Below are 10,024 nucleotides of genomic sequence, written 5' to 3'. Positions count from 1 at the left end.
TCACAAAGGCATGTGAAAGTTCTTTTATAAGTCAGGTTATTCAAAAAATGGAACACATGTTTGATGACCTGGGGACAAAAGAGTAACTTATATTTCTATTTCATGGCTTATTCCAAAATAAATTCCAGAGAAATTAAAATTCAATATAAATAAATGAAACAGCAAACCTACCATAATATAATATTAAATATTTGTAAGACAATACTTTTTAAGAGTTGCATATCTGGTACCAAAGGCAGAAACCATAAAGGAGATTACTAATGTGTTTAACATAAAAATGCATAAGATGTAAATATCTCTAAAACTAACATCAAAAGGTTAAAGGCATGATCTTCAGAGGTGTCAGAAGTCACCTTTGTGAGAGGGAGTGACTGAGAACCACACAGATTTTAATAGACCAAGGAGACATGAGGTCTAAGTGTCATGTGTTATCCTGAACTGGATTTGGTATTAAAACAAAAAAATACATTTGTGGAAAAAGAATAAAATCCAAGCACTGCTATTTATTTAATAGAATTCCAACAAATTTAATATTTTAGTTTTCATCATTGTTTTGTGGGTTATATAAGATGTTAACACAATGAGAAGCAGGATATACAGTAGACAGGAGTTTTCTAGATTGTTTTTCCATCTTCTATAAATCCAAAGTAATCTTCAAATAAAACTGGAAAAAAAGAAAGTTAGATAACAAGGAGGAAAATTATTTTTAAGTTATGACTCATGAAAGATCAATATTCTTAATTTTTTAATATCTCCTTCAAGTCCTTATAAAAAATAATGCTCTAATGAAGAAAGGATTGAGTGATACCAATAGAAATCACACACACACAAAACAACCATAAATGGATAAAAATATACTAAAATGTTCAGTCTTAATCAAAAAACGCAAATTACATAATGTAAAGCTTTTTTCATCTAAGAAGTTGGCAAAGATTTCTTTAAAACATTTAGTATAATCTTAGGATATGAGAAAGTGTAAACATAAAATCTAATCATCTCAATATTTTTAGTAATGTATCCAAGTTTCCATCATCTCAGTGATTTATCCTAAGGCTTTTAACTCTCAACAGACACAAAGTTTTAGCAACAATGGAGCAGCACCAATAGTAAGAACAAACATTGGAAACAGTTTCTAAATAGATTCTAACATGAGACAGATAAAATAAATTATAATTGTTCCATTAATGGAATAGTATGCAATCATTTTTAAATGACATTACATGAATAGCCCAGCACAGAAGGATTTTTATATGAAAAGACCAACACAGAGGGATTTTTAGGGCAGGGATTCTTCTCTACATGATACTGCAGTGGTGGTGTAGGTCATGCACATTTGCCCGGACCCAAAGCACATACAGAGCAATTGAAAACCCTAAGGTAAACCATGAACTTTGGGTGCTCACTGTGTGTTAGTATGGATTCAGTGATTATAACAAGTACACCATTCTAAAGGGGCATATTTCTAATAGGGGAGGTTAAGCATGAGGAATACAGGGGGAAGGTGTGCCATCTTTGTAATCTCTGCTCATTTTTTTCTGTGAATTTAAATCCGTTTCAAAAACTAAAATCTAGTTTGTAAAAATATCATTACAAAGAAAAAAATAGTGATAGGAAACACAATAATATTTTTGAAATGCATAAATTCTAACAGAAACCTTTTCCCTTGACTGTGTCATGCTTTTCTGTAAAAAGAAATAATTGTTTAATTTTAGGTTTAAAAGAAATAGAATGCTGTGGCAAGAAGGACAAGAGGACACAGAAATCATAGGGCAAACCAAGTTGGAAACTGGAAATAAAACAGAAAAATGTATTCCAGGTGAGTTAAGAAAAGACAGAATGAAGGTAGAAAGTAATTGGTTAGAGATTCAGGACTGAGTCATAACTGGAGGGTGTCCACCCGAGATACATTGGCTCGATAAGTGATGTATATGATGGGAAACTCAGCTGAAGGATGAGTTATGCAGAGAAGAAAGTAAAGGGAACTTCAGTCCAATTGTAGATTTCCCTAAGATCTCTTCATTCAGTTGACTGCAATTATTTCAGAATATGAGGTCAACATTAAAATATTACTAGGATATCCATTTTACAGACGTTTAGCAAATTTCATGCAATGTAATTTATGAAGTGCTTAGCACAGTGCTTCACATAAAGTGACCAAAAATAATGAATATATTTTTTAATTATCACCTTATCATTGTTAGGATGATTATTATCAAATTGAGGCTCAAATAAGTTAACTTACTTGGGCAAGGCCACCCAACTAGAAAAGAATCTCTGCTCAGACTTGCATTCTAATCTATTTAACTCTGAGAGCCTTTTCTCTGTTGCCTGTTTTGAAAATTGTATGGGTGTAGTATACCAGCATCGGGATGTAAAAAAATGAAGTATTGCAACTCTACCCAGCATGGGAATGTAAAATTGCTATTCCAATGCATTTTTGTATCAATTCCATAGATGTTTAATTCTGAGCATGAAGACTCAGAAGTGTCTTCCATTGAATAATCATAAGTTTTAGTTAGTATTTTTTTTATTTAAAATGCTGTTAGCTTATAATGTCACTAATTTGCCCAAGAAGATATATCCCACACTTATCATTTGTTCATTCAACTAATAAATATTTTGCATCAGCATATACTGCGGTCTAGACTATCACATTACCAAAATAAATTAGACCCATGATCCCTCCCATTACATCAATTAACCAACTAATATTCACCTTTTTCTTCTTGTCCCTCTTTCCTATGTCTACTTGCTTAGTCAAGCAATTATTCATTGCCACAATCCGGCTGCAGCAAAATAACCGGGGGGGTGATGAATAACTTGTGTAGATTGATACAGCTGGAGTGGGAGCCGTTTATTGTAGGACAACAGAGGTATTTATACATTCCACACAGCTTATCTTAATTAACATAAACTAGATACAGCAGTCAACCAATAAGAAATCTCCACACTTAATGGCTCGCTGGCGCCAACTCATAAACCACTCCCCCTGGCAAAATGCCAGGCGCCATCCTGACTTGTTTACAGACTCTAACAATTTATTACCTGTGTGTTTAGGATTGTCACAATGCTCTTACATTATTTATACTTAAGTTTTATTCCTGAATTTGATAATATAGACATATTTCAATTATTTTTAAATTATGGAGGCATTCTCTTGACCATGATGTACTATTTATACAATAATTTCTCTCTCTCCCAATCAGATACACCAGTAGAGCTGGTTATCTCTGTGATATAGGGGTGCTTAGAACTTCTGGCTTTATCAACAGTCTTTAGAGTGTCAACCAACACTAGAACAAAGAGTGTCATTATACCATTCTGTTGAATATATAAGGCTTATTCTCTGCTAATAAGAAAATGATGTTCATGTTCAGGAACAAAACTGACATGAGGCTTACATTGCATTGCATGTGATTGACAGTGCATAAACAAATAAATATGTGGTGATAAGTGTTCCAAAATTAAAAGAAAATAAAAGAACCCAAACTATTGATTTAAGAACAATATAGGGAGAGAGCTTGCTCTTTAAATTGAGTGGTCCGTCAAAGCCACTTTGAAAATATATTTGAGCAGAAATCTTTAATAAAGTGAGGGGGAAAATCTGATGATAACTTGAGGCCTTCCTAGAAGAACAAAATGCATGAGCTAATAGCAGATCTGGTGTGTCCAAGAAGCATCAGGGAAACCAGATGTCTCACTGAGTAGCCTAGAAAATAAGTTGTAATAAAAGATGATTTAGAGCAAAGGTGGGAGAACAGGTGAAGCAGAGCCTGTAAGTCTGGCTCTGAGGAAGACAAGGCCTTAGAATGCTATGAGCAGGAACAGTGGCATGATCTAACGTTTTTAAATTGTCACAATATTTGTACATACATATATTGTATGCATAGTTGACCCATGCATATGATATGTAATAACAAAATCAGGGCAATTAGCACTTCCTGATCCTTAAACATTTATTGTTTCTGTGAATTGGGAAAATTCAGATTCCTCTGGTTGTTTTGAAATATATAATAAATTGTTATAGACTGCAGATATTCTTCTGTGCTATAGAATACAGAACTAGCTCCTCTTATGTGGTTGTACTGTGGTACTCATTATCAAATCTCTCTTGAACCCCTCTCTCCTCTTCTTCTTAGCCTCTAGTGATCACTCCACTCTTCTTCTATGAGATTCAACTTTTCAGCTTTTGCGAAAGAATGAGAACTTGCAATATTTCTCTTTGCCTTGCTAATTGTATCTAATAAAAGACCCTCCAGTTCCATCCATGTTTCCATGATGACAAGATTTCATCTATTTTATGGTTGAATAATATTCCTTTTAAATGACTGCCCTAATTGCTGTCTTAAAAAATAGCCTCAAAAGGAAAAGTTTTTAGCAGGAAGATCAAGCTAGAAGTGCTGCTATAATCTAGGAAAGAGATGATAGATTTAGAAGCCACTGAAGAAGCCATCGGAAAGTGCTGGATATAATTTAGGATGTGTTTATAGATACTGTAGGAGGCTGAATAACATTTATCCAAAACATCAGCTCTTAATCCTTGAAACCTGATCTATTATTTGAAAAAAAGATTCTGTTGCAGATCTGGTTGAAAATTTTGAGGAAAAAAAAGGTTATCTTGCTTTATTGGTGTGGGCCCTAAATGCCATCACAGTGTGATGAGAAAGGTACAGGGAGCTTCAACATAAAAACCAAAAAAGAGAAGGCAATGCCACCACCGAAGTAGAGGTTGGTTCTAAGTCAGAAGTCAAGGAATGCAAGGACCCACCCGAAGAGACAAGGAACAGATTCTCCTCCAGATCCTCTGGCACCTTAATTGGTCTGTTAAACTAATTTTGGACTTCTAGACTCCAGAACTGTTAGAGAATAAATTTTAAGGCAGTAATCTTGAGATACTTGGTAACAGCAGGCTCACAAATCTAACAAAGGCTTGATGCCACATGTGAAAGGAAGAGAAGAGCCAGAGAAAACTGGAGGCAATTTTGTTTAAGTGAAGATATGGTGTTTCCAATTCCTGAGATGGAGATGTTTGGGACAGGAACAGCTTTAGATGAGAAAAATAAAATTATAGTTTACACATGTTATGTTTGAGATTATTATCAGCATCTAAAGGTAGCAAATCAGAAGACTGTGAGTCTGGAATTGAAAGGACGATTCAGAGCTGGAGGTGGAGGTGAGAGTTTTTAACAACACCAAAAAAAGAGTCATTAGCAGTGTATAAGTGGTAATTAATGTCATAGTACAGAATGAGCTTACTTAGGAAGCACTGGAGAGAGGGAATATGTTCAATGACTGAGTTCAGAAACTTCCTCGTTCAGACATCAAGAAAATCAGAAGGACCTAGCAAAAGACACGGAGAGTAAGCTGTGACTAATCTGTGAAAAGAACCAAGAGAAGATGGTGTTCTAAATTCCAAATAAAGATGATTTATCACAATGCTGGGAGCAATTCTGTCAAATGCTGTGGAAAGAATATAGGATGGGGAAGTTTAGACAGCTAATAGGAATTTTTTGGGAGTGGAGCTATAAGTGAAAGGAAATAGGGAAAATAACAGAGTATCAGGTAGTAGTATGTTTTTAAGATGAAAATTGTCCTAGCAATAACATCATGGTCTTAACAGGGTCAATGATCAGAGGATGATGAGCATATGAGCTGAGTCAAATAGGATTATGAACATAATGTTGGGAATGTATTCTGCAACAGGGAGAATCTAGTCTTTGAAATCTAAGAAGATAAATCAAGTCTTGACATGAAAACAAGGATATATATATATATATATATATATATATATATATATATAAACACAATATCTTTATATTCTTTATTTATTTTTATGTGTTTCTGAGGATTGAACCCAGTGCCTCACACATGCAAGGCAAGCTTTCTACCCATGAGCCACAGCCATAGCCCCTAAAAAGAAGTTTTTAAAGAAAAAACATTTGAGAAGGATGACATGATAACGGGTTTAACAACAATAAAAATAAAGTTAAGAAAATATATGTTTATATAATAATTTAATTTGTAAGGTCTTTCCTATGCATTATCTTTTTCCATTCTTACAACTTCCATGTGATGTTAACACACATTTGATAGAAGAGTGAACCGGTTGAAGTGATTTGGACAAGACCAAGGAAGCTAGTAAGCCATGACATGAAAATGTTTAAAGAAAAACAGTTTTGAGTTAATGTAGCACATAGGTCATTAGGAGAGAATAATAAATAGAAAAAGGAAAAGAGAATGTAATAATCCAAATAGAATATATTAAAGATCCAATAAAGTCAGTGGGTACCAAAATGAGCAGAGTGTGTTTATGCATATATGTGTGCAAGTGAATGCACTTATTTTTATAGTCTCGGGCCATGGTATATTACTGGAGTGTGATTTTGCATCACAATAATACACTCCCTTTCAATCTACATTTTGTTCTAAACTCCTTTCATATTTATTACTTCATTTTACTGTTGTATCTAAAATGAGCTGTAAATCACTGATATCTTACAGATATGAGAATCCAATTTTCACAATGTACAACTTGACCAAAATTATGAGACTGGAATATAAATGAAAAGTTACTCAAAATTCAAATTTATAACTCTAGACCCAACCTAATGTGTTTTTTTTTAAATGAGGAAAATAGAAGAAGAAGGAAGAGAAGAATTAAAGTAGACTGGAAAGGTCCAGGAGCATTTCACAATAATGAATCTGGGATCATACTTACCAATTAGGTCGAACTATTATTGGAAATAATATCCTTAAGTAGCAACTAGATGTGGAAGACTCAACTGCTCCTAAATAGATCTATCCCAGAGAAAATTCCTGGATTGTTGACCTATATATCCACTGTACATGAAATGCACTGTAGCATCTTGAAATCAGCATGCCCTAAATTCCCTTCCCAATCATGCTTTTCTTTTTGGATTCCCCATTGGGATAAATGTTAATCCAACAGAAGTCTGACACAGAAATCTTAGAGTTATCCCCAGCTTTCCTTTCCTTACTCTCTGTATCTAATCAATTATGAACACCTATGAAATGTATACCTCCATTTCTCTTGTCTGAATCCTCATTGTTACTCTTTATTTATAACATCTGTCTTTCTTGCTTCCTTTCTGCAGTTTCCTCCAATTTGTTCTCCTTGCTGGTCTTTTTATACTACAGTAAAATCTCCACATTGAGATTCTAAATTGAAAATAATATCATATCACTCTCTCAACTTAAACTTTCCAGAATATTTTTTTACAATCTATAGTTCAAGCTCAAACCCATCACACAATATACATAAACTTGTCATCTTACTGCTATCTACACTTCATCTGCTTTCAATTCATGTAAACATTGCATAATGTTCAAATCAGGTTAAATATATTATCACCTCATTTATCATTTATTTATGGTAAAAAATTCAAAAGTCTTTCTTCTAGTTTTTGAAATATACAGTACATTTTTGTTATCTATAGTTGCACTACTGTGCAAAAACAGCATACTAGAATTACTTACCCTTAAGTAACTCCAACTTGGTACCCATTGATCAACCTTTCCCAAACTTCTGCTTTCCCCAGCCTCTTACAACCACCATTCTACTCTCAACTTCTATGAGATCAACTTTTTAAAAGTCTTCATATGAGTGAGATTGTGTGGTACTTGGCTTTCTGTGCATGGTTTATTTCACTTAACATAATCATCTTCAGTTCCACCTGTATTGCTTCAAATGAAAGGATTTCATTCTTTTTATGAATACTATTCCACTGTATATATACACCACCTTTTCTTTATCTATTCATCAGATGATGTTTAGATTTTTTCCATTTCTTGGCTATTGCAAACAGTGCTGTAATAATCATGGGAGCACAGGTGTCTCTTTAACATACAGATTTCATTTCATTTAACATAAGTACCCAGCGGTGGGACTGTAGTTCTACTTACAATTTTTTGAGACACCCTAAGCTGTCTTCGATAAGGTTTGTACTAATTTACATTCTCACCAACGATGTACAAGAGTTCCCTTTTTCTCCACCAGTTCTCATCACTACTTGCTATCTTTAGTGTTTTTGATGAAAGTCATTTTTACCAGAGTAAGGTAATATCTTATTGTGGTTTTTATTTGTAGTTCCCTGATGATTAGTTCCCTGATGATTAAGTGTTTGTTTGTTTGTTTTTTAATATATACATGGGATTTTTTATATCTTCTTTTGAGAAATGTCTATTTAGGTTTATTGTTCACTTAAAATTTTTCTTTTTTTTGGCATTGAGTTTTTGTAATTCCTTATAAGTTGCAGATGTCAACCATTGTCAGATATAATCCCATTTGCTTAAATATAGCAATTTTTTAAATGTTCTGTTGGGTTTGCAGTTATTGTTTTTTCTTCACCATGTTATTAAACTCCTTGAGTACAAAGGTTCTCTTATATGTCTGTCTTTGTATCTCCAGTAGGCTTGGCACACTGTATGTCCTAAATAACTAACTGATAAAGAATGGAAAATGATATATTAATGGAATGCAATGCCTGAAGAACTGAAACTCAGAAGAATGAGATCAACTCAACTTACAGCATAAATCTGGATATCTTTCTTTTATTTTTAGACCTTGGTTTTCCTATCTTTAAAATCATGCCTCTTGACTAAATACTCTCAGAGGCCCCTTCAGCTCTCCAATGTTCCAAGCATGTCTGTTTGAAATTGGGTTATGTTAATATAGTTCTATTTTTTTTCTGCAAAGTCCCAAAGCATGCCAAACCCTCTAGCTACCTGAGAAAGTCAATTGTTTTCCAAAGAGTGAACAATTTATTTCCTAATCATTGGCTGAAACACTGCAATCTTCTATAAAAAGAAATATTCCAGTAATATAAACATAATAGATTGAACCCAGAGATTGAGGTTTTGGAAAATATGAACAGCTCTCTCATCTCCTTTGGAAGATGAATATGATTTTGAGAGGTTTCATCTGAAGTCAGCTTGTACATGAAAATCACACTTTGGATATAAATGGCACTGATGCTTGGATTCATTCTACTTAATCTCTAAAGTCCTTTGCTAAGTTAAAAAAAATATTTAGCAAAATAAGGATTTTTGACAGAATCTGTGTTTCTCTAATGGCATTGGGAACTAAAAAAAAAGTCTTCCTGCTTATGCTTAGGATACCCTGGGTGCTGTGGCTGTGTGGGGAGCTTCTCCCCAACACACAGGTTAGAGAGGCCTGCCCACAAGAGGGGGAGTGCCCCTCTACCCTGGGTGCTTTGGCCATGTGGGGAACTCCCCAGACACCCAGGTGAGAGGGGCCTCCCCCCTCGAGGGGGGCGTTCCCCTCTACCCTGGGTAAGCTGGTGGTGTGGGGACCTACCCCTGAAACCCAGGTGAGAGGGGCCTCCCCCTCAAGAGGGGAGTGCCACTCGACCATGGGTGTGATGGCAGTGTTGGTAGGTCCCCACCTACAACCAGGTGAGAGAAGCCTACCCCCTGGAGGGGGGAGTGCCCCTCTACCCTGGATGTGGTGGCGGTGTGGGGAGCTCCCCCTCACCCCTAGGTTAGAGGGACCTTTCCCTGGAGGGGGTAGTGCTCCTCTACACTGGGTTCAGTGGCGGTGTGGGGAGCTCTCCCCCTACAAACCCAGGTTAGAGGGGCCTCCCCGCCAGATGGGGGAGTGCCCTCTACCTTGGGTGCAGTAGTGCGGTGGGGAACTCCCCACACACACCCAGGGTAGAGGGGACCCACCCTAGAGGGAGAAGAGGTCCCCTACACTGGGTGCAGAGGGGAGCTCCCCCAAACACGCAGGGTAGAGGTGCCACTACTCATAGTGGGGGGAGTGCTCCCTGTACCGGGAGCACAGTGGGGAGCTCCTCCCTGACATCCAGGGTAGAGGGGCCTGACCTCTAGAGAGGGGAGTACCCTCCTACCCTGGGTGCAGTGAGTTGTCTCCCCCCAGACACCCAGGGTAGAGGGGCCTGCCACCTAGAGGGGGGAGTGCCCCTACCCTGAGTGCTGTGGGGAGCTCCCCCAACACCCAGGGTAGAGAGGCCTCCCCCCTAGT

This window comes from Urocitellus parryii, chromosome Y (genome assembly GCF_045843805.1).
Source record: "Urocitellus parryii isolate mUroPar1 chromosome Y, mUroPar1.hap1, whole genome shotgun sequence".
Taxonomy (NCBI): domain Eukaryota; kingdom Metazoa; phylum Chordata; class Mammalia; order Rodentia; family Sciuridae; genus Urocitellus; species Urocitellus parryii.
Note: the sequence above shows the minus strand (reverse complement) of the source record.